Here is a 27,039-nt window from a genome sequence, read left to right on the forward strand (position 1 = left end):
GAGGCTGGCGTGGATCCGATGACGGAGAGGCTGGCGTGGATCCGATGACGGGGAGGCTGGCGTGGATCCGATGACGGAGAGGCTGGCGTGGATCCGATGACGGAGAGGCTGGCGTGGATCCGATGACGGAGAGGCTGGCGTGGATCCGATGACGGAGAGGCTGGCGTGGATCCGGTGATGGGGAGGTCGGGATGGAGACGACGATGCAGAGGCTGAGATGGAGACAACGATGCAGAGGCCGGGATGGAGACAGCGATGCAGAGGCCGGGATGGAGATGATGACACTGGAAGTCCACTCGTAGTTTCCTTATTTTCCAAGAAATTCCCAATTGATGTGGATGCCATTCCCACATCCCAATGATAATGCTGTCGTGCTCATTAATTTTTCCGGTTTATCAGTTTCCAAATTGCTGATGGCCAGTTCTCTGGTCTTCGTGTTGGTTTATGCCGATGATGCAGAGACGTGGAGGGAGCCGATGATGCTGAGGCCGGTGTGGATCCGATGACGCAGAGGCCGGTGTGGATCCGATGACGCAGAGGCCGGGATGGATCCGATGACGCAGAGGCCGGGATGGATCCGATGACGCAGAAGCCGGGATGGATCCGATGACGCAGAGGCCGGGATGGATCCGATGACGCAGAGGCCGGGATGGATCCGATGACGCAGAGGCCGGGATGGATCCGATGACGCAGAGGCAGGGATGGATCTGATGATGCTGAGGTTGGCGTGGATCCGATGACGGAGAGGCTGGAGTGGATCTGATGATGGGGAGGCCGGGATGGATCCGATGATGGAGAGGCTGGCGTGGATCCGATGACGGAGAGGCTGGTGTGGATCTGATGATGCTGAGGTTGGCGTGGATCCGATGACGGAGAGGCTGGACTGGATCTGATGATGCAGAGGCCGCGATGGAGACGACAATGCAGAGGCCGGGACGGAGACGACGATGCAGAGGTCGGGATGGAGACGGCGATGCAGAGGCCAAGTTAGCGACCACGATGCAGAGGCCGGGATGGAGATGATGATACTGGAAGTTCACTCGTAGTTTCTTTATTTTCCAAGATATTCCCAATTGATGTGGATGCCATTCCCACATTCCCAATGATAATGCTGTGGTGCTAGTTAATTATTCTGGTTTATCAGTTTCAAAATTGCTGATGGTCAGTTCTCTGGTCTTCGTGTTGGTTTTTGCCGACGATGCAGAGACCGGGAGGGAGCCGATGATGCTGAGGCTGGTGTGGATCTGATGACGCAGAGGCCGGGATGGATCCAACGATGTGGAGGCTGGAAGGGAGCCAATGATGCTGACGCAGAGGCTGGGATGGAGACAACGATGCAGAGGCCAGGATGGAGACAACAATTCAGAGGCCGGGATGGAGACAACGATTCAGAGGCCCGGATGGATCCGACGATGGGGAGGCCAGGATGGAGATGGTGACACAGAGGCTGAGATGGAGACAACGATTGTGTAAGTACACTCGTGGTTTCTTTATTTTCCAAGATATTCCAAATTGTTGAAAATGCCATTTCCACATTTCCAATGATAATGCTGTGGTGCTCATTAATTATTCCGGTTTATCAGTTTCCAAATTGCTGATGGCCAGTTCTCTGGTCTTTGTGTTGGTTTATGCCGATGATGCAGAGACGTGGAGGGAGCCAATGATGCTGAGGCCGGTGTGGATCCGATGACGCAGAGGCCGGGATGGATCCGATGACGCAGAGGCCGGGATGGATCCGATGACGGAGAGGCTGGCGTGGATCCGATGAGGGAGAGGCTGGCGTGGATCCGATGACGGAGAGGCTGGCGTAGATCCGATGAGGGAGAGGCTGGCGTAGATCCGATGAGGGAGAGGCTGGCGTGGATCCGATGACGGAGAGGCTGGCGTGGATCCGATGAGGGAGAGGCTGGCGTGGATCCGATGACGGAGAGGCTGGCGTAGATCCGATGAGGGAGAGGCTGGCGTGGATCCGATGACGGAGAGGCTGGCGTGGATCCGATGATGGAGAGGCTGGTGTGGATCGGATGAGGCAGAGGTTGGTGTGGATGCGATGATGCACCAGCTGGCGTGGATCCAATGACGGAGAGTCTGGCGTGGATCCGATGACGGAGAGCCTCGCGTGGATCCGATGACGGAGAGGCTGGCGTGGATCCGATGATGGAGAGGCTGGCGTGGATCCGATGACGGAGAGGCTGGCGTGGATCCGATGATGGAGAGGCTGGTGTGGATCGGACGAGGCAGAGGTTGGTGTGGATGCGATGATGCACCAGCTGGCGTGGATCCAATGATGGAGAGTCTGGCGTGGATCCGATGACGGAGAGGCTGGCGTGGATCCGATGATGCAGAGGCTGGCATGGATCCAATGATGCAGAGGCTGGCGTGGATCTGATGATGGGGAGGCCGGGATGGAGACGACGATGCAGAAGCCGGGATGGAGACGACGAAGCAGAGGCCGAAATGGAGACGACGATGCAGAGGCTGAGATGGAAACGATGATGCAGAGGCCGAGATTGAGACGACGATGCAGAGGCCGGGCTGGAGATGACGATTCTGGAATTACACTCATCGTTTCTTTATTTCCCAAGATATTCCAAATTGTTGTAAATGCCATTCCCACATTCCCAATGATAATGCTGTGGTGCTAGTTAATTATTCCGGTTTATCAGTTTCAAGATTGCTGATAGTCAGTTCTCTGGTCTTCGTGTTGGTTTTTGCCGATGATGCAGAGACCCGAAGGGAGCCGATGACACTGAGGCCGGTGTGGATCTGATGACGCAGAGGCCGGGATGGATCCGATGACGCAGAGGCCAGGATGGATCCGATGACGCAGAGGCTGGCATGGATCCGATGACGGAGAGGCTGGTGTGCATCCGATGACGGAGAGGCTGGTGTGGATCTGATGATGCAGAGGCTGGCATGGATCCAATGATGCAAAGGCTGGCGTGGATCTGATGATGGGGAGGTCGGGATGGAGACGACGATGCAGAGGCCGAGATGGAGAGGACGATGCAGAGGCCGCGATGGAGACGACAATGCAGAGGCCAGGATAGAGACGACGATGCAGAGGCCGGGATCGAGATGATGACACTGGAAGTCCACTCGTAGTTTCTTTATTTTCCAAGAAATTCCCAATTGATGTGGATGCCATTCCCACATCCCAATGATAATGCTGTGGTGCTCATTAATTATTCCGGTTTATCAGTTTCCAAATTGCTGATGGCCAGTTCTCTGGTCTTCTTGTTGGTTTATGCCGATGATGCAGAGACGTGGAGGGAGCCGATGATGCTGAGGCCGGTGTGGATCCGATGACGCAGAGGCCGGGATGGATCCGATGACGCAGAGGCCAGGATGGATCCGATGACGCAGAGGCTGGCATGGATCCGATGACGGAGAGGCTGGTGTGGATCTGATGATGCTGAGGTTGGCGTGGATCCGATGACGGAGAGGCTGGAGTGGATCTGATGATGGGGAGGCCGGAATGGATCCGATGATGGAGAGGCTGGCATGGATCCGATGACGGAGAGGCTGGAGTGGATCTGATGATGGGGAGGCCGGGATGGATCTGATGATGGGGAGGCCGGGATGGATCCGATGATGGAGAGGCTGGCGTGGATCCGATGATGGAGAGGCTGGTGTGGATCTGATGATGCAGAGGCTGGCGTGGATCTGATGATGGGGAGGTCGGGATGGAGACGACGATGCGGGGGCCGAGATGGAGAGGACGATGCAGAGGCCGCGATGGAGACGACAATTCAGAGGCCGGGACGGAGACGACGATGCAGAGGCCGGGATGGAGACGGCGATGCAGAGGCCAGGTTAGAGACCACGATGCAGAGGCCGGGATGGATCCGACGATGGGGAGGCCAGGATGGAGATGGTGACACAGAGGCTGAGATGGAGACAACGATTGTGTAAGTACACTCGTGGTTTCTTTATTTTCCAAGATATTCCAAATTGTTGAAAATGCCATTCCCACATTTCCAATGATAATGCTGTGGTGCTCATTAATTATTCCGGTTTATCAGTTTCCAAATTGCTGATGGCCAGTTCTCTGGTCTTCGTGTTGGTTTATGCCGATGATGCAGAGACGTGGAGGGAGCCGATGGAGCTGAGGCCGGTGTGGATCCGATGACGCAGAGGCTGGAGTGGATCCGATGACGGAGAGGATGGTGTGGATCTGATGATGCTGAGATTGGCGTGGATCCGATGACGCAGAGGCTGGAGTGGATCTGATGATGGGGAGGCCGGGATGGAGACGACGATGCGGAAGCCGGGATGGATCTGATGATGGGGAGGCCGAGATGGAGACGATGATGCAGAGGCTCAGATGGAGACGACGATGCAGAGGCCGGGCTGGAGATAACGATACTCGAATTACACTCATGTTTTCTTTATTTTCCAAGATATTCCAAATTGTTGAAAATGCCATTCCCACATTCCCAATGATAATGCTGTGGTGCTAATTAATTATTCCGGTTTGTCAGTTTCAAAATTGCCGATGGTCAGTTATCTCGTCTTCGTGTTGGTTTTTGCCGACTATGCAGAAACCGGGAGGGAGCCGATGACGCTGAGGCGGGTGTGGATCTGATGACGCAGAGGCCAGGATGGATCCGATGATGCAGAGGCTGGCGTGGATCCGATGACGGAGAGGCTGGCATGGATCCGATGACGGAGAGGCTGGTGTGGATCTGATGATGCTGAGGTTGGCGTGGATCCGATGACGGAGAGGCTGGAGTGGATCTGATGATGGGGAGGCCGGAATGGATCCGATGATGGAGAGGCTGGCATGGATCCGATGACGGAGAGGCTGGAGTGGATCTGATGATGGGGAGGCCGGGATGGATCTGATGATGGGGAGGCCGGGATGGATCCGATGATGGAGAGGCTGGCGTGGATCCGATGATGGAGAGGCTGGTGTGGATCTGATGATGCAGAGGCTGGCGTGGATCTGATGATGGGGAGGTCGGGATGGAGACGACGATGCGGGGGCCGAGATGGAGAGGACGATGCAGAGGCCGCGATGGAGACGACAATGCAGAGGCCGGGACGGAGACGACGATGCAGAGGCCGGGATGGAGACGGCGATGCAGAGGCCAGGTTAGAGACCACGATGCAGAGGCCGGGATGGATCCGACGATGGGGAGGCCAGGATGGAGATGGTGACACAGAGGCTGAGATGGAGACAACGATTGTGTAAGTACACTCGTGGTTTCTTTATTTTCCAAGATATTCCAAATTGTTGAAAATGCCATTCCCACATTTCCAATGATAATGCTGTGGTGCTCATTAATTATTCCGGTTTATCAGTTTCCAAATTGCTGATGGCCAGTTCTCTGGTCTTCGTGTTGGTTTATGCCGATGATGCAGAGACGTGGAGGGAGCCGATGGAGCTGAGGCCGGTGTGGATCCGATGACGCAGAGGCTGGAGTGGATCCGATGACGGAGAGGATGGTGTGGATCTGATGATGCTGAGATTGGCGTGGATCCGATGACGCAGAGGCTGGAGTGGATCTGATGATGGGGAGGCCGGGATGGAGACGACGATGCGGAAGCCGGGATGGATCTGATGATGGGGAGGCCGAGATGGAGACGATGATGCAGAGGCTCAGATGGAGACGACGATGCAGAGGCCGGGCTGGAGATAACGATACTCGAATTACACTCATGTTTTCTTTATTTTCCAAGATATTCCAAATTGTTGAAAATGCCATTCCCACATTCCCAATGATAATGCTGTGGTGCTAATTAATTATTCCGGTTTGTCAGTTTCAAAATTGCCGATGGTCAGTTATCTGGTCTTCGTGTTGGTTTTTGTCGACTATGCAGAAACCGGGAGGGAGCCGATGACGCTGAGGCGGGTGTGGATCTGATGACGCAGAGGCCAGGATGGATCCGATGATGCAGAGGCTGGCGTGGATCCGATGACGGAGAGGCTGGCGTGGATCCGATGACGGAGAAGCTGGCGTGGATCCGATGACGGAGAGGCTGGCGTGGATCCGATGATGGAGAGGCTGGCGTGGATCCGATGACGGAGAGGCTGGCGTGGATCCGATGACGGAGAGGCTGGCGTGGATCCGGTGATGGGGAGGTCGGGATGGAGACGACGATGCAGAGGCTGAGATGGAGACAACGATGCAGAGGCCGGGATGGAGACAGCGATGCAGAGGCCGGGATGGAGATGATGACACTGGAAGTCCACTCGTAGTTTCCTTATTTTCCAAGAAATTCCCAATTGATGTGGATGCCATTCCCACATCCCAATGATAATGCTGTGGTGCTCATTAATTTTTCCGGTTTATCAGTTTCCAAATTGCTGATGGCCAGTTCTCTGGTCTTCGTGTTGGTTTATGCCGATGATGCAGAGACCGGGAGAGAGCCGATGACGCTGAGGCCGGTGTGGATGTGACGATGCAGAGGCCAGGATGGATCCAACGATGTGGAGCTGGAAGGGAGCCAGTGATGCTGACGCAGAGGCTGGGATGGAGCCGACGACGCAGAGGCCGCGATGGAGACAACGATGCAGAGGCCAGGAACGAGACAACAATTCAGAGGCTGGGATGGAGACAACGGTTCAGAGGCCGGGATGGATCCGACGATGGGGAGGCCTGGATGGAGATGGTGACAGAGGCTGAGATGGAGACAACGATTGTGTCAGTACACTCGTGATTTCTTTATTTTCCAAGATATTCCAAATTGTTGAAAATGCCATTCCCACATTTCCAATGATAATTATGCTGTGGTGCTCATTAATTATTCCGGTTTATCAGTTTCCAAATGGCTGATGGCCAGTTCTCTGGTCTTCGTGTTGGTTTATGCCGATGATGCAGAGACGTGGAGGGAGCCGATGATGCTGAGGCCGGTGTGGATCCGATGACGCAGAGGCCGGGATGGATCCGATGATGCAGAGGCTGGCGTGGATCCGATGACGGAGAGGCTGGCATGGATCCGATGATGGAGAGGCTGGCGTGGATCCGATGACGGAGAGGCTGGCATGGATCCGATGACGTAGAGGCTGGTGTGGATCTGATGATGCTGAGATTGGCGTGGATCCGATGATGCAGAGCCTGGAGTGGATCTGATGATGGGGAGGCCGGGATGGAGACGACGATGCAGAAGCCGCGATGGAGACGACGATGCGGAGGCCGAGATGGAGACGATGATGCAGAGGCTCAGATGGAGACGACGATGCAGAGGCCGAGATGGAGACGACGATGCAGAGGCCGGGCTGGAGATGACGATACTGGAATTACACTCATGTTTTCTTTATTTTCCAAGATATTCCAATTTGTTGAAAATGCCATTCCCACATTCCCAATGATAATGCTGTGGTGCTAATTAATTATTCCGGTTTATCAGTTTCAAAATTGCCGATGGTCAGTTATCTGGTCTTTGTGTTGGTTTTTGCCGACTATGCAGAAACCGGGAGGGAGCCGATGACGCTGAGGCGGGTGTGGATCTGATGACGCAGAGGCCGGGATGGATCCAATGACGCAGAGGCCGGGATGGATCCAATGACGCAGAGGCCAGGATGGATCCGATGATGGAGAGGCTGGCATGGATCCGATGACGGAGAGGCTGGCGTGGATCCGATGATGGAGAGGCTGGTGTGGATCGGATGAGGCAGCGGTTGGTGTGGATGCGATGATGCACCAGCTGGCGTGGATCCAATGATGGAGAGTCTGGCGTGGATCCGATGACGGAGAGGCTGGCGTGGATCCGATGATGCAGAGGCTGGCGTGGATCTGATGATCGGGAGGCCGGGATGGAGACGACGATGCAGAAGCCGGGATGGAGACGACGAAGCAGAGGCCGAAATGGAGACGACGATGCAGAGGCCGAGATGGAGACAATGATGGAGAGGCCGAGATTGAGACGACGATGCAAAGGCCGGGCTGGAGATGATTATACTGGAAGTTCACTCGTAGTTTCTTTATTTTCCAAGATATTCCCAATTGATGTGCATGCCATTCCCACATTCCCAATGATAATGCTGTGGTGCTAGTTAATTATTCTGGTTTATCAGTTTCAAAATTGCTGATGGTCAGTTCTCTGGTCTTCGTGTTGGTTTTTGCCGACGATGCAGAGACCGAGAGGGAGCCGATGACGCAGAGGCAGGGATGGATCCGATGACGCAGAGGCTGGCATGGATCCGATGACGCAGAGGCCAGGATGGATCCGATGATGTAGAGGCTGGCATGGATCCGATGACGGAGAGGCTGGCCTGGATCCGATGACGGAGAGGCTGGCGTGGACCCGATGATGGAGAGGCTGGTGTGGATCTGATGATGCAGAGACTAGCGTGGATCCGATGACGGAGAGGCTGGAGTGGATCCAATGAGGCAGAGGTTGGCGTGGATGCGACGATGCAGCAGCTGGCGTGGATCCGATGATGGGGAGGCCGGGATGGAGACGACGATGCAGAGGTCGGGATGGAGAGGGCGATGCAGAGGTCGGGATGGAGACAACGATGCAAAGGCCGGGATGGAGAGGACGATGCAGAGGCCAGGATGGATCCAACGATGTGGAGGCTGCAAGGGAGCCAATGATGCTGACGCAGAGGCTGGGATGGAGCCGACGACGCAGCGGCCGCGATGGAGACAACAATTCAGAGGCCGGGATGGAGACAACGATTCAGAGGCCGGGATGGATCCGACGATGGGGAGGCCAGGATGGAGATGGTGACACAGAGGCTGAGATGGAGACAACGATTGTGTAAGTACACTCGTGGTTTCTTTATTTTCCAAGATATTCCAAATTGTTGAAAATGCCATTCCCACATTTCCAATGATAATGCTGTGGTGCTCATTAATTATTCCGGTTTATCAGTTTCCAAATTGCTGATGGCCAGTTCTCTGGTCTTCGTGTTTGTTTATGCCGATTGCCGATGATGCAGAGACGTGGAGGGAGCCAATGATGCTGAGGCCGGTGTGGATCCGATGATGCAGAGGCCGGGATGGATCCGATCACGGAGAGGCTGGCGTGGATCCGATGACGGAGAGGCTGGCGTGGATCCGATGATGGAGAGGCTGGTGTGGATCGGATGAGGCAGAGGTTGGTGTGGATGCGATGATGCACCAGCTGGTGTGGATCCAATGACGGAGAGGCTGGCGTGGATCCGATGGTGCAGAGGCTGGCGTGGATCCGATGACGGAGAGGCTGGCGTGGATCCGATGATGCAGAGGCTGGCATGGATCCAATGATGCAGAGGCTGGCGTGGATCTGATGATGGGGAGGCCGGGATGGAGACGACGATGCAGAAGCCGGGATGGAGACGACGAAGCAGAGGCCGAAATGGAGACGACGATGCAGAGGCCGAGATGGAGACGATGATGCAGAGTCCGAGATTGAGACGACGATGCAGAGGCCGGGCTGGAGATGACGATACTGGAATTACACTCATGGTTTCTTTATTTTCCAAGATATTCCAAATTGTTGAAAATGCCATTCCCACATTCCCAATGATAATGCTGTGGTGCTAATTAATTATTCCGGTTTGTCAGTTTCAAAATTGCCGATGGTCAGTTATCTGGTCTTCGTGTTGGTTTTTGCCGACTATGCAGAAACCGGGAGGGAGCCGATGACGCTGAGGCGGGTGTGGATCTGATGACGCAGAGGCCAGGATGGATCCGATGATGCAGAGGCTGGCGTGGATCCGATGACGGAGAGGCTGGCGTGGATCCGATGACGGAGAAGCTGGCGTGGATCCGATGACGGAGAGGCTGGCGTGGATCCGATGATGGAGAGGCTGGCGTGGATCCGATGACGGAGAGGCTGGCGTGGATCCGATGACGGAGAGGCTGGCGTGGATCCGGTGATGGGGAGGTCGGGATGGAGACGACGATGCAGAGGCTGAGATGGAGACAACGATGCAGAGGCCGGGATGGAGACAGCGATGCAGAGGCCGGGATGGAGATGATGACACTGGAAGTCCACTCGTAGTTTCCTTATTTTCCAAGAAATTCCCAATTGATGTGGATGCCATTCCCACATCCCAATGATAATGCTGTGGTGCTCATTAATTTTTCCGGTTTATCAGTTTCCAAATTGCTGATGGCCAGTTCTCTGGTCTTCGTGTTGGTTTATGCCGATGATGCAGAGACCGGGAGAGAGCCGATGACGCTGAGGCCGGTGTGGATGTGACGATGCAGAGGCCAGGATGGATCCAACGATGTGGAGCTGGAAGGGAGCCAGTGATGCTGACGCAGAGGCTGGGATGGAGCCGACGACGCAGAGGCCGCGATGGAGACAACGATGCAGAGGCCAGGAACGAGACAACAATTCAGAGGCTGGGATGGAGACAACGGTTCAGAGGCCGGGATGGATCCGACGATGGGGAGGCCTGGATGGAGATGGTGACAGAGGCTGAGATGGAGACAACGATTGTGTCAGTACACTCGTGATTTCTTTATTTTCCAAGATATTCCAAATTGTTGAAAATGCCATTCCCACATTTCCAATGATAATGCTGTGGTGCTCATTAATTATTCCGGTTTATCAGTTTCCAAATGGCTGATGGCCAGTTCTCTGGTCTTCGTGTTGGTTTATGCCGATGATGCAGAGACGTGGAGGGAGCCGATGATGCTGAGGCCGGTGTGGATCCGATGACGCAGAGGCCGGGATGGATCCGATGATGCAGAGGCTGGCGTGGATCCGATGACGGAGAGGCTGGCATGGATCCGATGATGGAGAGGCTGGCGTGGATCCGATGACGGAGAGGCTGGCATGGATCCGATGACGTAGAGGCTGGTGTGGATCTGATGATGCTGAGATTGGCGTGGATCCGATGATGCAGAGCCTGGAGTGGATCTGATGATGGGGAGGCCGGGATGGAGACGACGATGCAGAAGCCGCGATGGAGACGACGATGCGGAGGCCGAGATGGAGACGATGATGCAGAGGCTCAGATGGAGACGACGATGCAGAGGCCGAGATGGAGACGACGATGCAGAGGCCGGGCTGGAGATGACGATACTGGAATTACACTCATGTTTTCTTTATTTTCCAAGATATTCCAATTTGTTGAAAATGCCATTCCCACATTCCCAATGATAATGCTGTGGTGCTAATTAATTATTCCGGTTTATCAGTTTCAAAATTGCCGATGGTCAGTTATCTGGTCTTTGTGTTGGTTTTTGCCGACTATGCAGAAACCGGGAGGGAGCCGATGACGCTGAGGCGGGTGTGGATCTGATGACGCAGAGGCCGGGATGGATCCAATGACGCAGAGGCCGGGATGGATCCAATGACGCAGAGGCCAGGATGGATCCGATGATGCAGAGGCTGGCGTGGATCCGATGACGGAGAGGCTGGCGTGGATCCGATGATGGAGAGGCTGGCATGGATCCGATGACGGAGAGGCTGGCGTGGATCCGATGATGGAGAGGCTGGTGTGGATCGGATGAGGCAGTGGTTGGTGTGGATGCGATGATGCACCAGCTGGCGTGGATCCAATGATGGAGAGTCTGGCGTGGATCCGATGACGGAGAGGCTGGCGTGGATCCGATGATGCAGAGGCTGGCGTGGATCTGATGATCGGGAGGCCGGGATGGAGACGACGATGCAGAAGCCGGGATGGAGACGACGAAGCAGAGGCCGAAATGGAGACGACGATGCAGAGGCCGAGATGGAGACAATGATGGAGAGGCCGAGATTGAGACGACGATGCAAAGGCCGGGCTGGAGATGATTATACTGGAAGTTCACTCGTAGTTTCTTTATTTTCCAAGATATTCCCAATTGATGTGCATGCCATTCCCACATTCCCAATGATAATGCTGTGGTGCTAGTTAATTATTCTGGTTTATCAGTTTCAAAATTGCTGATGGTCAGTTCTCTGGTCTTCGTGTTGGTTTTTGCCGACGATGCAGAGACCGAGAGGGAGCCGATGACGCAGAGGCAGGGATGGATCCGATGACGCAGAGGCTGGCATGGATCCGATGACGCAGAGGCCAGGATGGATCCGATGATGTAGAGGCTGGCATGGATCCGATGATGGAGAGGCTGGCCTGGATCCGATGACGGAGAGGCTGGCGTGGACCCGATGATGGAGAGGCTGGTGTGGATCTGATGATGCAGAGACTAGCGTGGATCCGATGACGGAGAGGCTGGAGTGGATCCAATGAGGCAGAGGTTGGCGTGGATGCGACGATGCAGCAGCTGGCGTGGATCCGATGATGGGGAGGCCGGGATGGAGACGACGATGCAGATTGCAGAGGTCGGGATGGAGAGGGCGATGCAGAGGTCGGGATGGAGACAACGATGCAAAGGCCGGGATGGAGAGGACGATGCAGAGGCCAGGATGGATCCAACGATGTGGAGGCTGCAAGGGAGCCAATGATGCTGACGCAGAGGCTGGGATGGAGCCGACGACGCAGCGGCCGCGATGGAGACAACAATTCAGAGGCCGGGATGGAGACAACGATTCAGAGGCCGGGATGGATCCGACGATGGGGAGGCCAGGATGGAGATGGTGACACAGAGGCTGAGATGGAGACAACGATTGTGTAAGTACACTCGTGGTTTCTTTATTTTCCAAGATATTCCAAATTGTTGAAAATGCCATTCCCACATTTCCAATGATAATGCTGTGGTGCTCATTAATTATTCCGGTTTATCAGTTTCCAAATTGCTGATGGCCAGTTCTCTGGTCTTCGTGTTTGTTTATGCCGATTGCCGATGATGCAGAGACGTGGAGGGAGCCAATGATGCTGAGGCCGGTGTGGATCCGATGATGCAGAGGCCGGGATGGATCCGATCACGGAGAGGCTGGCGTGGATCCGATGACGGAGAGGCTGGCGTGGATCCGATGATGGAGAGGCTGGTGTGGATCGGATGAGGCAGAGGTTGGTGTGGATGCGATGATGCACCAGCTGGTGTGGATCCAATGACGGAGAGGCTGGCGTGGATCCGATGGTGCAGAGGCTGGCGTGGATCCGATGACGGAGAGGCTGGCGTGGATCCGATGATGCAGAGGCTGGCATGGATCCAATGATGCAGAGGCTGGCGTGGATCTGATGATGGGGAGGCCGGGATGGAGACGACGATGCAGAAGCCGGGATGGAGACGACGAAGCAGAGGCCGAAATGGAGACGACGATGCAGAGGCCGAGATGGAGACGATGATGCAGAGTCCGAGATTGAGACGACGATGCAGAGGCCGGGCTGGAGATGACGATACTGGAATTACACTCATGGTTTCTTTATTTTCCAAGATATTCCAAATTGTTGAAAATGCCATTCCCACATTCCCAATGATAATGCTGTGGTGCTAATTAATTATTCCGGTTTGTCAGTTTCAAAATTGCCGATGGTCAGTTATCTGGTCTTCGTGTTGGTTTTTGCCGACTATGCAGAAACCGGGAGGGAGCCGATGACGCTGAGGCGGGTGTGGATCTGATGACGCAGAGGCCAGGATGGATCCGATGATGCAGAGGCTGGCGTGGATCCGATGACGGAGAGGCTGGCGTGGATCCGATGACGGAGAAGCTGGCGTGGATCCGATGACGGAGAGGCTGGCGTGGATCCGATGATGGAGAGGCTGGCGTGGATCCGATGACGGAGAGGCTGGCGTGGATCCGATGACGGAGAGGCTGGCGTGGATCCGGTGATGGGGAGGTCGGGATGGAGACGACGATGCAGAGGCTGAGATGGAGACAACGATGCAGAGGCCGGGATGGAGACAGCGATGCAGAGGCCGGGATGGAGATGATGACACTGGAAGTCCACTCGTAGTTTCCTTATTTTCCAAGAAATTCCCAATTGATGTGGATGCCATTCCCACATCCCAATGATAATGCTGTGGTGCTCATTAATTTTTCCGGTTTATCAGTTTCCAAATTGCTGATGGCCAGTTCTCTGGTCTTCGTGTTGGTTTATGCCGATGATGCAGAGACCGGGAGAGAGCCGATGACGCTGAGGCCGGTGTGGATGTGACGATGCAGAGGCCAGGATGGATCCAACGATGTGGAGCTGGAAGGGAGCCAGTGATGCTGACGCAGAGGCTGGGATGGAGCCGACGACGCAGAGGCCGCGATGGAGACAACGATGCAGAGGCCAGGAACGAGACAACAATTCAGAGGCTGGGATGGAGACAACGGTTCAGAGGCCGGGATGGATCCGACGATGGGGAGGCCTGGATGGAGATGGTGACAGAGGCTGAGATGGAGACAACGATTGTGTCAGTACACTCGTGATTTCTTTATTTTCCAAGATATTCCAAATTGTTGAAAATGCCATTCCCACATTTCCAATGATAATGCTGTGGTGCTCATTAATTATTCCGGTTTATCAGTTTCCAAATGGCTGATGGCCAGTTCTCTGGTCTTCGTGTTGGTTTATGCCGATGATGCAGAGACGTGGAGGGAGCCGATGATGCTGAGGCCGGTGTGGATCCGATGACGCAGAGGCCGGGATGGATCCGATGATGCAGAGGCTGGCGTGGATCCGATGACGGAGAGGCTGGCATGGATCCGATGATGGAGAGGCTGGCGTGGATCCGATGACGGAGAGGCTGGCATGGATCCGATGACGTAGAGGCTGGTGTGGATCTGATGATGCTGAGATTGGCGTGGATCCGATGATGCAGAGCCTGGAGTGGATCTGATGATGGGGAGGCCGGGATGGAGACGACGATGCAGAAGCCGCGATGGAGACGACGATGCGGAGGCCGAGATGGAGACGATGATGCAGAGGCTCAGATGGAGACGACGATGCAGAGGCCGAGATGGAGACGACGATGCAGAGGCCGGGCTGGAGATGACGATACTGGAATTACACTCATGTTTTCTTTATTTTCCAAGATATTCCAATTTGTTGAAAATGCCATTCCCACATTCCCAATGATAATGCTGTGGTGCTAATTAATTATTCCGGTTTATCAGTTTCAAAATTGCCGATGGTCAGTTATCTGGTCTTTGTGTTGGTTTTTGCCGACTATGCAGAAACCGGGAGGGAGCCGATGACGCTGAGGCGGGTGTGGATCTGATGACGCAGAGGCCGGGATGGATCCAATGACGCAGAGGCCGGGATGGATCCAATGACGCAGAGGCCAGGATGGATCCGATGATGCAGAGGCTGGCGTGGATCCGATGACGGAGAGGCTGGCGTGGATCCGATGATGGAGAGGCTGGCATGGATCCGATGACGGAGAGGCTGGCGTGGATCCGATGATGGAGAGGCTGGTGTGGATCGGATGAGGCAGTGGTTGGTGTGGATGCGATGATGCACCAGCTGGCGTGGATCCAATGATGGAGAGTCTGGCGTGGATCCGATGACGGAGAGGCTGGCGTGGATCCGATGATGCAGAGGCTGGCGTGGATCTGATGATCGGGAGGCCGGGATGGAGACGACGATGCAGAAGCCGGGATGGAGACGACGAAGCAGAGGCCGAAATGGAGACGACGATGCAGAGGCCGAGATGGAGACAATGATGGAGAGGCCGAGATTGAGACGACGATGCAAAGGCCGGGCTGGAGATGATTATACTGGAAGTTCACTCGTAGTTTCTTTATTTTCCAAGATATTCCCAATTGATGTGCATGCCATTCCCACATTCCCAATGATAATGCTGTGGTGCTAGTTAATTATTCTGGTTTATCAGTTTCAAAATTGCTGATGGTCAGTTCTCTGGTCTTCGTGTTGGTTTTTGCCGACGATGCAGAGACCGAGAGGGAGCCGATGACGCAGAGGCAGGGATGGATCCGATGACGCAGAGGCTGGCATGGATCCGATGACGCAGAGGCCAGGATGGATCCGATGATGTAGAGGCTGGCATGGATCCGATGACGGAGAGGCTGGCCTGGATCCGATGACGGAGAGGCTGGCGTGGACCCGATGATGGAGAGGCTGGTGTGGATCTGATGATGCAGAGACTAGCGTGGATCCGATGACGGAGAGGCTGGAGTGGATCCAATGAGGCAGAGGTTGGCGTGGATGCGACGATGCAGCAGCTGGCGTGGATCCGATGATGGGGAGGCCGGGATGGAGACGACGATGCAGATTGCAGAGGTCGGGATGGAGAGGGCGATGCAGAGGTCGGGATGGAGACAATGATGCAGAGGCCGGGATGGAGAGGACGATGCAGAGGCCAGGATGGATCCAACGATGTGGAGGCTGCAAGGGAGCCAATGATGCTGACGCAGAGGCTGGGATGGAGCCGACGACGCAGCGGCCGCGATGGAGACAACAATTCAGAGGCCGGGATGGAGACAACGATTCAGAGGCCGGGATGGATCCGACGATGGGGAGGCCAGGATGGAGATGGTGACACAGAGGCTGAGATGGAGACAACGATTGTGTAAGTACACTCGTGGTTTCTTTATTTTCCAAGATATTCCAAATTGTTGAAAATGCCATTCCCACATTTCCAATGATAATGCTGTGGTGCTCATTAATTATTCCGGTTTATCAGTTTCCAAATTGCTGATGGCCAGTTCTCTGGTCTTCGTGTTTGTTTATGCCGATTGCCGATGATGCAGAGACGTGGAGGGAGCCAATGATGCTGAGGCCGGTGTGGATCCGATGATGCAGAGGCCGGGATGGATCCGATCACGGAGACGCTGGCGTGGATCCGATGACGGAGAGGCTGGCGTGGATCCGATGATGGAGAGGCTGGTGTGGATCGGATGAGGCAGAGGTTGGTGTGGATGCGATGATGCACCAGCTGGTGTGGATCCAATGACGGAGAGGCTGGCGTGGATCCGATGGTGCAGAGGCTGGCGTGGATCCGATGACGGAGAGGCTGGCGTGGATCCGATGATGCAGAGGCTGGCATGGATCCAATGATGCAGAGGCTGGCGTGGATCTGATGATGGGGAGGCCGGGATGGAGACGACGATGCAGAAGCCGGGATGGAGACGACGAAGCAGAGGCCGAAATGGAGACGACGATGCAGAGGCCGAGATGGAGACGATGATGCAGAGTCCGAGATTGAGACGACGATGCAGAGGCCGGGCTGGAGATGACGATACTGGAATTACACTCATGGTTTCTTTATTTTCCAAGATATTCCAAATTGTTGTATATGCCATTCCCACATTCCCAATGATAATGCAGTGGTGCTAATTAATTATTCCGGTTTATCAGTTTCCATATTGCTGATGGTCAGTTCTCTGGTCTTCGTGTTGGTTTTGCCGACTATGCAGAGACCGGGAGGGAGCCGATGACGCTGAGGCGGGTGTGGATCTGATTACGCAGAGGCCGGGATGGATCCAATGACGCAGAGACCAGGATGGATCCGATGATGCAGAGGCTGGCGTGGATCCGATGACGGAGAGGCGGGCCTGGATCCGATGACGGAGAGGCTGGCGTGGATCCGATGATGGAGAGGCTGGTGTGGATCTGATGATGCAGAGGCTCGCGTGGATCCGATGACAGAGAGGCTGGCGTGGATGCGATGATGGAAAGGCTGGGGTGGATCTGATGACGGGGAGGCCGGGATGGAGACGACGATGCAGAGGCCGGGATGGAGAGGACGATGCAGAGGCCGCGATGGAGACGACAATGCAGAGGCCGGGACGGAGAGGACGATGCAGAGGCTGGGGTGGAGATGATGACACTGGAAGTTCACTCGTAGTTTCTTTATTTTCCAAGATATTCCCAATTGATGTGGATGCCATTCCCACCTTCCCAATGATAATGCTGTGGTGCTAGTTAATTATTCTGGTTTATCAGTTTCAAAATTGCTGATGGTCAGTTCTCTGGTCTTCGTGTTAGTTTTTGCCGACGATGCAGAGACCGGGAGGGAGCCGATGACGCTGAGGCCGGTGTGTATCTGATGAAGCAGAGGCCAGGATGGATTCGATGACGCAGAGGCCAGGATGGATCCGATGATGCAGAGGCTGGCGTGGATCCGATGACGGAGAGGCTGGCGTGGATCCGATGACGGAGAGGCTGGCGTGGATCCGATGACGGAGAGGCTGGCGTGGATCCGATGATGCAGAGGCTGGCGTGGGTCTGATGATGGGGAGGCCAAGATGGAGACGATGATGCAGAGGCCGAGATGGAGTCGACGATGCATAGGCCGGGCTGGAAATGACGATGCGGAGGCCGAGATGGAGACGATGATGCAGAGGCTCAGATGGAGACGACGATGCAGAGGCCGAGATGGAGACGACGATGCAGAGGCCGAGATGGAGACGACGATGCAGAGGCCGAGATGGAGACGACGATGCAGAGGCCGGGCTGGAGATGACGATACTGGAATTACACTCATGTTTTCTTTATTTTCCAAGATATTCCAATTTGTTGAAAATGCCATTCCCACATTCCCAATGATAATGCTGTGGTGCTAATTAATTATTCCGGTTTATCAGTTTCAAAATTGCCGATGGTCAGTTATCTGGTCTTCGTGTTGGTTTTTGCCGACTATGCAGAAACCGGGAGGGAGCCGATGACGCTGAGGCGGGTGTGGATCTGATGACGCAGAGGCCGGGATGGATCCAATGACGCAGAGGCCAGGATGGATCCGATGACGCAGAGGCTGGCGTGGATCCGATGACGGAGAGGCTGGCGTGGATCCGATGACGGAGAGGCTGGCGTGGATCCGATGACGGAGAGGCTGGCATGGATCCGATGATGGAGAGGCTGGTGTGGATCTGATGATGCAGAGGCTAGCGTGGATCCGATGATGGAGAGACTGGAGTGGATCCAATGAGCAGAGGTTGGCGTGGATACGATGATGCACCAGCTGGCGTGGATCCGATGACAGAGAGGCTGGCGTGGATCCGATGACAGAGAGGCTGGCGTGGATGCGATGATCGAAAGGCTGGGGTGGATCTGATGACGGGGAGGCCGGGATGGAGACGACGATGCAGAGGCCGAGATGGAGAGGACGATGCAGAGGCCAAGATGGAGAGGACGATGCAGAGGCCGCGATGGAGACGACAATGCCGAGGCCGGGATGGAGATGATGACACTGGGAGTCCACTCGTAGTTTCTTTATTTTCCAAGATATTCCAAATTGTTGTATATGCCATTCCCACATCCCAATGATAATGCTGTGGTGCTCATTAATTATTCCGGTTTATCAGTTTCCAAATTGCTGATGGCCAGTTCTCTGGTCTTCTTGTTGGTTTATGCCGATGATGCAGAGACGTGGAGGGAGCCGATGATGCTGAGGCCGGTGTGGATCCGATGACGCAGAGGCCGGGATGGATCCGACAACGCAGAGGCCACGATGGAGACAACGATGCAGAGGCCAGGATGGAGACAACAATTCAGAGGCCGGGATGGAGACAACGATTCAGAGGCCGGGATGGATCCGACGATGGGGAGGCCAGGATGGAGATGGTGACACAGAGGCTGAGATGGAGACAACGATTGTGTAAGTACACTCGTGATTTCTTTATTTTCCAAGATATTCCAAATTGTTGAAAATGCCATTCCCACATTTCCAATGATAATGCTGTGGTGCTCATTAATTATTCCGGTTTATCAGTTTCCAAATGGCTGATGGCCAGTTCTCTGGTCTTCGTGTTGGTTTATGCCAATGATGCAGAGACGTGGAGGGAGCCGATGATGCTGAGGCCGGTGTGGATCCGATGACGCAGAGGCCGGGATGGATTCGATGACGCAGAGGCTGGCGTGGATCCGATGACGGAGAGGCTGGCATGGATCCGATGATGGAGAGGCTGGCGTGGATCCGATGACGGAGAGGCTGGCGTGGATCCGATGACGGAGAGGCTGGTGTGGATCTGATGATGCTGAGATTGGCGTGGATCCGATGACGCAGAGCCTGGAGTGGATCTGATGATGGGGAGGCCGGGATGGAGACGACGATGCAGAAGCCGGGATGGAGACGACGATGCGGAGGCCGAGATGGAGACGATGATGCAGAGGCTCAGATGGAGACGACGATGCAGAGCCGAGATGGAGACGACGATGCAGAGGCCGGGCTGGAGATGACGATACTGGAATTACACTCATGTTTTCTTTATTTTCCAAGATATTCCAATTTGTTGAAAATGCCATTCCCACATTCCCAATGATAATGCTGTGGTGCTAATTAATTATTCCGGTTTATCAGTTTCAAAATTGCCGATGGTCAGTTATCTGGTCTTCGTGTTGGTTTTTGCCGACTATGCAGAAACCGGGAGGGAGCCGATGACGCTGAGGCGGGTGTGGATCTGATGACGCAGAGGCCGGGATGGATACAATGACGCAGAGGCCGGGATGGATCCGATGATGCAGAGGCTGGCGTGGATCCGATGACGGAGAGGCTGGCGTGGATCCGATGACGGAGAGGCTGGCGTGGATCCGATGACGGAGAGGCTGGGGTGGATCCGATGACGGTGAGGCTGGCGTGGATCCGATGATGGAGAGGCTGGTGTGGATCAGATGAGGCAGAGGTTGGTGTGGATGCGATGATGCACCAGCTGGCGTGGATCCAATGACGGAGAGTCTGGCGTGGATCCGATGACGGAGAGGCTGGCGTGGATCCGATGATGCAGAGGCTGGCATGGATCCAATGATGCAGAGGCTGGCGTGGATCTGATGATCGGGAGGCCGGGATGGAGACGACGACGATGCAGAAGCCGGGATGGAGACGACGAAGCAGTGGCCGAAATGGAGACGACGATGCAGAGGCCGAGATGGAGACAATGATGGAGAGGCCGAGATTGAGACGACGATGCAGAGGCCGGGCTGGAGATGATTATACTGGAAGTTCACTCGTAGTTTCTTTATTTTCCAAGATATTCCCAATTGATGTGGATGCCATTCCCACATTCCCAATGATAATGCTGTGGTGCTAGTTAATTATTCTGGTTTATCAGTTTCAAAATTGCTGCTGGTCAGTTCTCTGGTCTTCGTGTTGGTTTTTGCCGACGATGCAGAGACCGAGAGGGAGCCGATGACGCAGAGGCAGGGATGGATCCGATGATGCAGAGGCTGGCATGGATCCGATGACGCAGAGACCAGGATGGATCCGATGATGTAGAGGCTGGAATGGATCCGATGACGGAGAGGCTGGCGTGGATCCGATGATGGAGAGGCTGGTGTGGATCTGATGATGCAGAGACTAGCGTGGATACGATGATGGAAAGGCTGGCGTGGATCTGATGATGGGGAGGCCGGGATGGAGACGACGATGCAGAGGCCGGGATGGAGAGGGCAATGCAGAGGTCGGGATGGAGACAACGATGCAGAGGCCGGGATGGAGAGGACGATGCAGAGGCCGGGATGGAGATGACGATACTGGAATTGCACTCATGGTTTCTTTATTTTCCAAGATATTCCAAATTGTTGAAAATGCCATTCCCACATTCCCAATGATAATGCTGTGGTGCTAATTAATTATTCCGGTTTATCAGTTTCAAAATTGCTGATGGCCAGTTCTCTCTTCTTCGTGTTGGTTTATGCCGATGATGCAGAGACCGAGAGAGAGCCGATGACGCTGAGGCCGGTGTGGATGTGACGATGCAGAGGCCAGGATGGATCTAACGATGTTGAGGCTGGAAGGGAGCCAATGATGCCGACGCAGAGGCTGGGATGGAGCCGACGACGCAGCGGCCGCGATGGAGGCAACGATGCAGAGGCCGGGGTGGAGACCACGATGCAGAGGCCGGGATAGAGACGACGATGCAGAGGCCGGGATGGAGATGATGATACTGGAAGTTCACTCGTAGTTTCTTTATTTTCCAAGATATTCCCAATTGATGTGGATGCCATTCCCACCTTCCCAATGATAATGCTGTGGTGCTAGTGAATTATTCCGGTTTATCAGTTTCAAAATTGCTGATGGTCAGTTCTCTGGTCTTCGTGTTGGTTTTTGCCGACGATGCAGAGACCGGGAGGGAGCCGATGACGCTGAGGCCGGTGTGGATCTGATGACGCAGAGGCCGGGATGGATTCGATGACGCAGAGGCCAGGATGGATCCGATGATGCAGAGGCTGGCGTGGATCCGATGACGGAGAGGCTGGCGTGGATCCGATGACGGAGAGGCTGGCGTGGATCCGATGACGGAGAGGCTGGCGTGGATCCGATGACGGAGAGGCTGGCGTGGATCCGATGATGGAGAGGCTGGCTTGGATCCGATGACGGAGAGGCTGGTGTGGATGTGACGATGCAGAGGCCAGGATGGATCCAACGATGTGGAGGCTGCAAGGGAGCCAATGATGCTGACGCAGAGGCTGGGATGGAGCCGTCGACGCAGCGGCCGCGATGGAGACAACAATTCAGAGGCCGGGATGGAGACAACGATTCAGAGGCCGGGATGGATCCGACGATGGGGAGGCCAGGATGGAGATGGTGACACAGAGGCTGAGATGGAGACAACGATTGTGTAAGTACACTCGTGGTTTCTTTATTTTCCAAGATATTCCAAATTGTTGAAAATGCCATTCCCACATTTCCAATGATAATGCTGTGGTGCTCATTAATTATTCCGGTTTATCAGTTTCCAAATTGCTGATGGCCAGTTCTCTGGTCTTCTTGTTGGTTTATGCCGATGATGCAGAGACGTGGAGGGAGCCGATGATGCTGAGGCCGGTGTGGATCCGATGACGCAGAGGCCGGGATGGATCCGATGACGCAGAGGCCAGGATGGATCCGATGACGCAGAAGCCAGGATGGATCCGATGACGCAGAGGCAGGGATGGATCCGATGACGCAGAGGCTGGCATGGATCCGATGACGGAGAGGCTGGCGTGGATCTGATGAGGGAGAGGCTGGCGTGGATCCGATGACGGAGAGGCTGGCGTGGATCCGATGACGGAGAGGCTGGCGTGGATCCGATGACGGAGAGGCTGGCGTGGATCCGATGACGGAGAGGCTGGCGTGGATCCGATGACGGAGAGGCTGGCGTGGATCCGATGACGGAGAGGCTGGCGTGGATCCGATGACGGAGAGGCTGGCGTGGATCCGATGACGGAGAGGCTGGCGTGGATCCGATGACGGAGAGGCTGGCGTGGATCCGATGACGGAGAGGCTGGCGTGGATCCGATGACGGAGAGGCTGGCGTGGATCCGATGACGGAGAGGCTGGCGTGGATCCGATGACGGAGAGGCTGGCGTGGATCCGATGACGGAGAGGCTGGCGTGGATCCGATGACGGAGAGGCTGGTGTGGATCGGATGAGGCAGAGGTTGGTGTGGATGCGATGATGCACCAGCTGGCGTGGATCCAATGATGGAGAGTCTGGCGTGGATCCGATGACGGAGAGGCTGGCGTGGATCCGATGATGCAGAGGCTGGCATGGATCCAATGATGCAGAGGCTGGCGTGGATCTGATGATGGGGAGGCTGGGATGGAGACGACGAAGCAGAGGCCGAAATGGAGACGACGATGCAGAGGCCGAAATGGAGACGACGATGCAGAGGCCGAGATGGAGACGATGATGCAGCGGCCGAGATTGAGACGACGATGCAGAGGCCGGGCTGGAGATGACGATTCTGGAATTACACTCATCGTTTCTTTATTTTCCAAGATATTCCAAATTGTTGTATATGCCATTCTCACATTCCCAATGATAATGCTGTGGTGCTAATTAATTATTCCGGTTTATCAGTTTCCATATTGCTGATGGTCAGTTCTCTGATTTTCGTGTTGGTTTTTGCCGACGATGCAGAGACCGGGAGGGAGCCGATGACGCAGAGGCCGGTGTGGATCTGATGACGCAGAGGCCAGGATGGAGTCGATGACGCAGAGGCCAGGATGGAGTCGATGACGCAGAGGCCAGGATGGAGTCGATGACGCAGAGGCCAGGATGGATCCGATGACGCAGAGGCTGGCGTGGATCCGATGACAGAGAGGCTGGCATGGATCCGATGACGGAGAGGCTGGCGTGGATCCGATGACGGAGAGGCTGGCGTGGATCCGATGATGCAGAGGCTGGCATGGATCCAATGATGCAGAGGCTGGCGTGGATCTGATGATGGGGAGGTCGGGATGGAAAGCGACGATGCGGAGGCCAAGATGGAGACGACGATGCAGAAGCCGAGATGGAGACGACGATGCAGAGGCCGAGATGGAGTCGACGATGCATAGGCCGGGCTGGAGATGACGATACTGGAATTACACTCATGGTTTCTATATTTTCCAAGATATTCCAAATTGTTGGATATGCCATTCCCACATTCCCAATGATAATGCTGTGGTGCTAGTTAATTATTCCGGTTTATCAGTTTCAAAATTGCTGATGGTCAGTTCTCTGGTCTTCGTGTTGGTTTTTGCCGATGATGCAGAGACCGGAAGGGAGCCGATGACACTGAGGCCGGTGTGGATCTGATGACGCAGAGGCCGGGATGGATCCGATGACGCAGAGGCTGGCATGGATCCGATGACGGAGAGGCTGGCGTGCATCCGATGATGGAGAGGCTGGTGTGGATCTGATGATGCAGAGGCTGGCATGGATCCAATGATGCAAAGGCTGGCGTGGATCTGATGATGGGGAGGTCGGGATGGAGACGACGATGCAGAGGCCGAGATGGAGAGGACGATGCAGAGGCCGACATGGAGAGGACGATGCAGAGGCTGCGATGCAGAGGCCAGGATAGAGACGACGATGCAGAGGCCGGGATGGAGATGATGACACTGGAAGTCCACTCGTAGTTTCTTTATTTTCCAAGAAATTCCCAATTGATGTGGATGCCATTCCCACATCCCAATGATAATGCTGTGGTGCTCATTAATTATTCCGGTTTATCAGTTTCCAAATTGCTGATGGCCAGTTCTCTGGTCTTCTTGTTGGTTTTTGCCGATGATGCAGAGACGTGGAGGGAGCCGATGATGCTGAGGCCGGTGTGGATCCGATGACGCAGAGGCCGGGATGGATCCGATGACGCAGAGGCCAGGATGGATCCGATGACGCAAAGGCCAGGATGGATCCGATGACGCAGAGGCAGGGATGGATCCGATGACGCAGAGGCTGGCATGGATCCGATGACGGAGAGGCTGGTGTGGATGTGACGATGCAGAGGCCAGGATGGATTCAACGATGTGGAGGCTGGAAGGGAGCCAATGATGCTGACGCAGAGGCTGGGATGGAGCCGACGACGCAGCGGCCGCGATGGAGACAACGATGCAGAGGCCAGGATGGAGACAACCATTCAGAGGCCGGGATGGAGACAACAATTCAGAGGCCGGGATGGAGACAACGATTCAGATGCCGGGATGGATCCGACGATGGGGAGGCCAGGATGGAGATGGTGACAGAGGCTGAGATGGAGACAACGATTGTGTAAGTACACTCGTGGTTTCTTTATTTTCCAAGATATTCCAAATTGTTGAAAATGCCATTCCCACATTTCCAATGATAATGCTGTGGTGCTCATTAATTATTCCGGTTTATCAGTTTCCAAATTGCTGATGGCCAGTTCTCTGGTCTTCGTGTTGGTTTATGCCGATGATGCAGAGACGTGGAGGGAGCCAATGATGCTGAGGCCGGTGTGGATCCGATGACGCAGAGGCCGGGATGGAACCGATGACGCAGAGGCCGGGATGGATCCGATGACGCAGAGGCCGGGATGGATCCGATGACGCAGAGGCCGGGATGGATCCGATGACGCAGAGGCCGGGATGGATCCGATGACGCAGAGGCCGGGATGGATCCGATGACGCAGAGGCTGGCATGGATCCGATGACGGAGAGGCTGGTGTGGATCTGATGATGCTGAGGTTGGCGTGAATCCGATGATGGAGAGGCTGGAGTGGATCTGATGATGGGGAGGCCGGGATGGCTCCGATGATGGAGAGGCTGGCGTGGATCCGATGCCGGAGAGGCTGGTGTGGATCTGATGATGGGGAGGCCGGGATGGATCCGATGACGCAGAGGCTGGCGTGGATCCGATGACGGAGAGGCTGGTGTGGATCTGATGATGCTGAGGTTGGCATGGATCCGATGACGGAGAGGCTGGAGTGGATCTGATGATGGGGATGCCGGGATGGATCCGATGATGGAGAGGCTGGCGTGGATCCGATGATGGAGAGGCTGGTGTGGATCTGATGATGCAGAGGCTGGCATGGATCTGATGATGGGGAGGTCGGGATGGAGACGACGATGCGGAGGCCGAGATGGAGAGGACGATGCAGAGGCCGCGATGGAGATGACAATGCAGAGGCCGGGACGGAGACGACGATGCAGAGGCCGGGATGGAGACGGCGATGCAGAGGCCAGGTTAGAGACCACGATGCAGAGGCCGGGATGGAGATGATGATACTGGAAGTTCACTCGTAGTTTCTTTATTTTCCAAGATATTCCCAATTGATATGGATGCCATTCCCACATTCCCAATGATAATGCTGTGGTGCTAGTTAATTATTCTGGTTTATCAGTTTCAAAATTGCTGAAGGTCAGTTCTCTGGTCTTCGTGTTGGTTTTTGCCGACGATGCAGAGACCGGGAGGGAGCCGATGACGCTGAGGCTGGTGTGGATCTGATGACGCAGAGGCCGGGATGGATCCAACGATGTGGAGGCTGGAAGGGAGCCAATGATGCTGACGCAGCGGCCGCGATGGAGACAACGATGCAGAGGCCAGGATGGAGACAACCATTCAGAGGCCGGGATGGAGACAACGATTCAGAGGCCGGGATGGATCCGACGATGGGGAGGCCAGGATGGAGATGGTGACACAGGCTGAGATGGAGACAACGATTGTGTAAGTACACTCGTGGTTTCTTTATTTTCCAAGATATTCCAAATTGTTGAAAATGCCATTCCCACATTTCCAATGATAATGCTGTGGTGCTCATTAATTATTCCGGTTTATCAGTTTCCAAATTGCTGATGGCCAGTTCTCTTGTCTTCGTGTTGGTTTATGCCGATGATGCAGAGACGTGGAGGGAGCCGATGATGCTGAGGCCGGTGTGGATCCGATGACGCAGAGGCCGGTGTGGATCCGATGACGCAGAGGCCGGGATGGATCCGATGACGCAGAGGCCGGGATGGATCCGATGACGCAGAGGCCGGGATGGATCCGATGACGCAGAGGCCGGGATGGATCCGATGACGCAGAGGCCGGGATGGATCCGACGATGGGGAGGCCAGGATGGAGATGGTGACACAGAGGCTGAGATGGAGACAACGATTGTGTAAGTACACTCGTGGTT

The sequence above is a fragment of the Myxine glutinosa genome, chromosome 1, assembly GCF_964187855.1.
Source record: "Myxine glutinosa chromosome 1, kmMyxGlut1.1, whole genome shotgun sequence".
Taxonomy (NCBI): Eukaryota; Metazoa; Chordata; class Myxini; order Myxiniformes; family Myxinidae; genus Myxine; species Myxine glutinosa.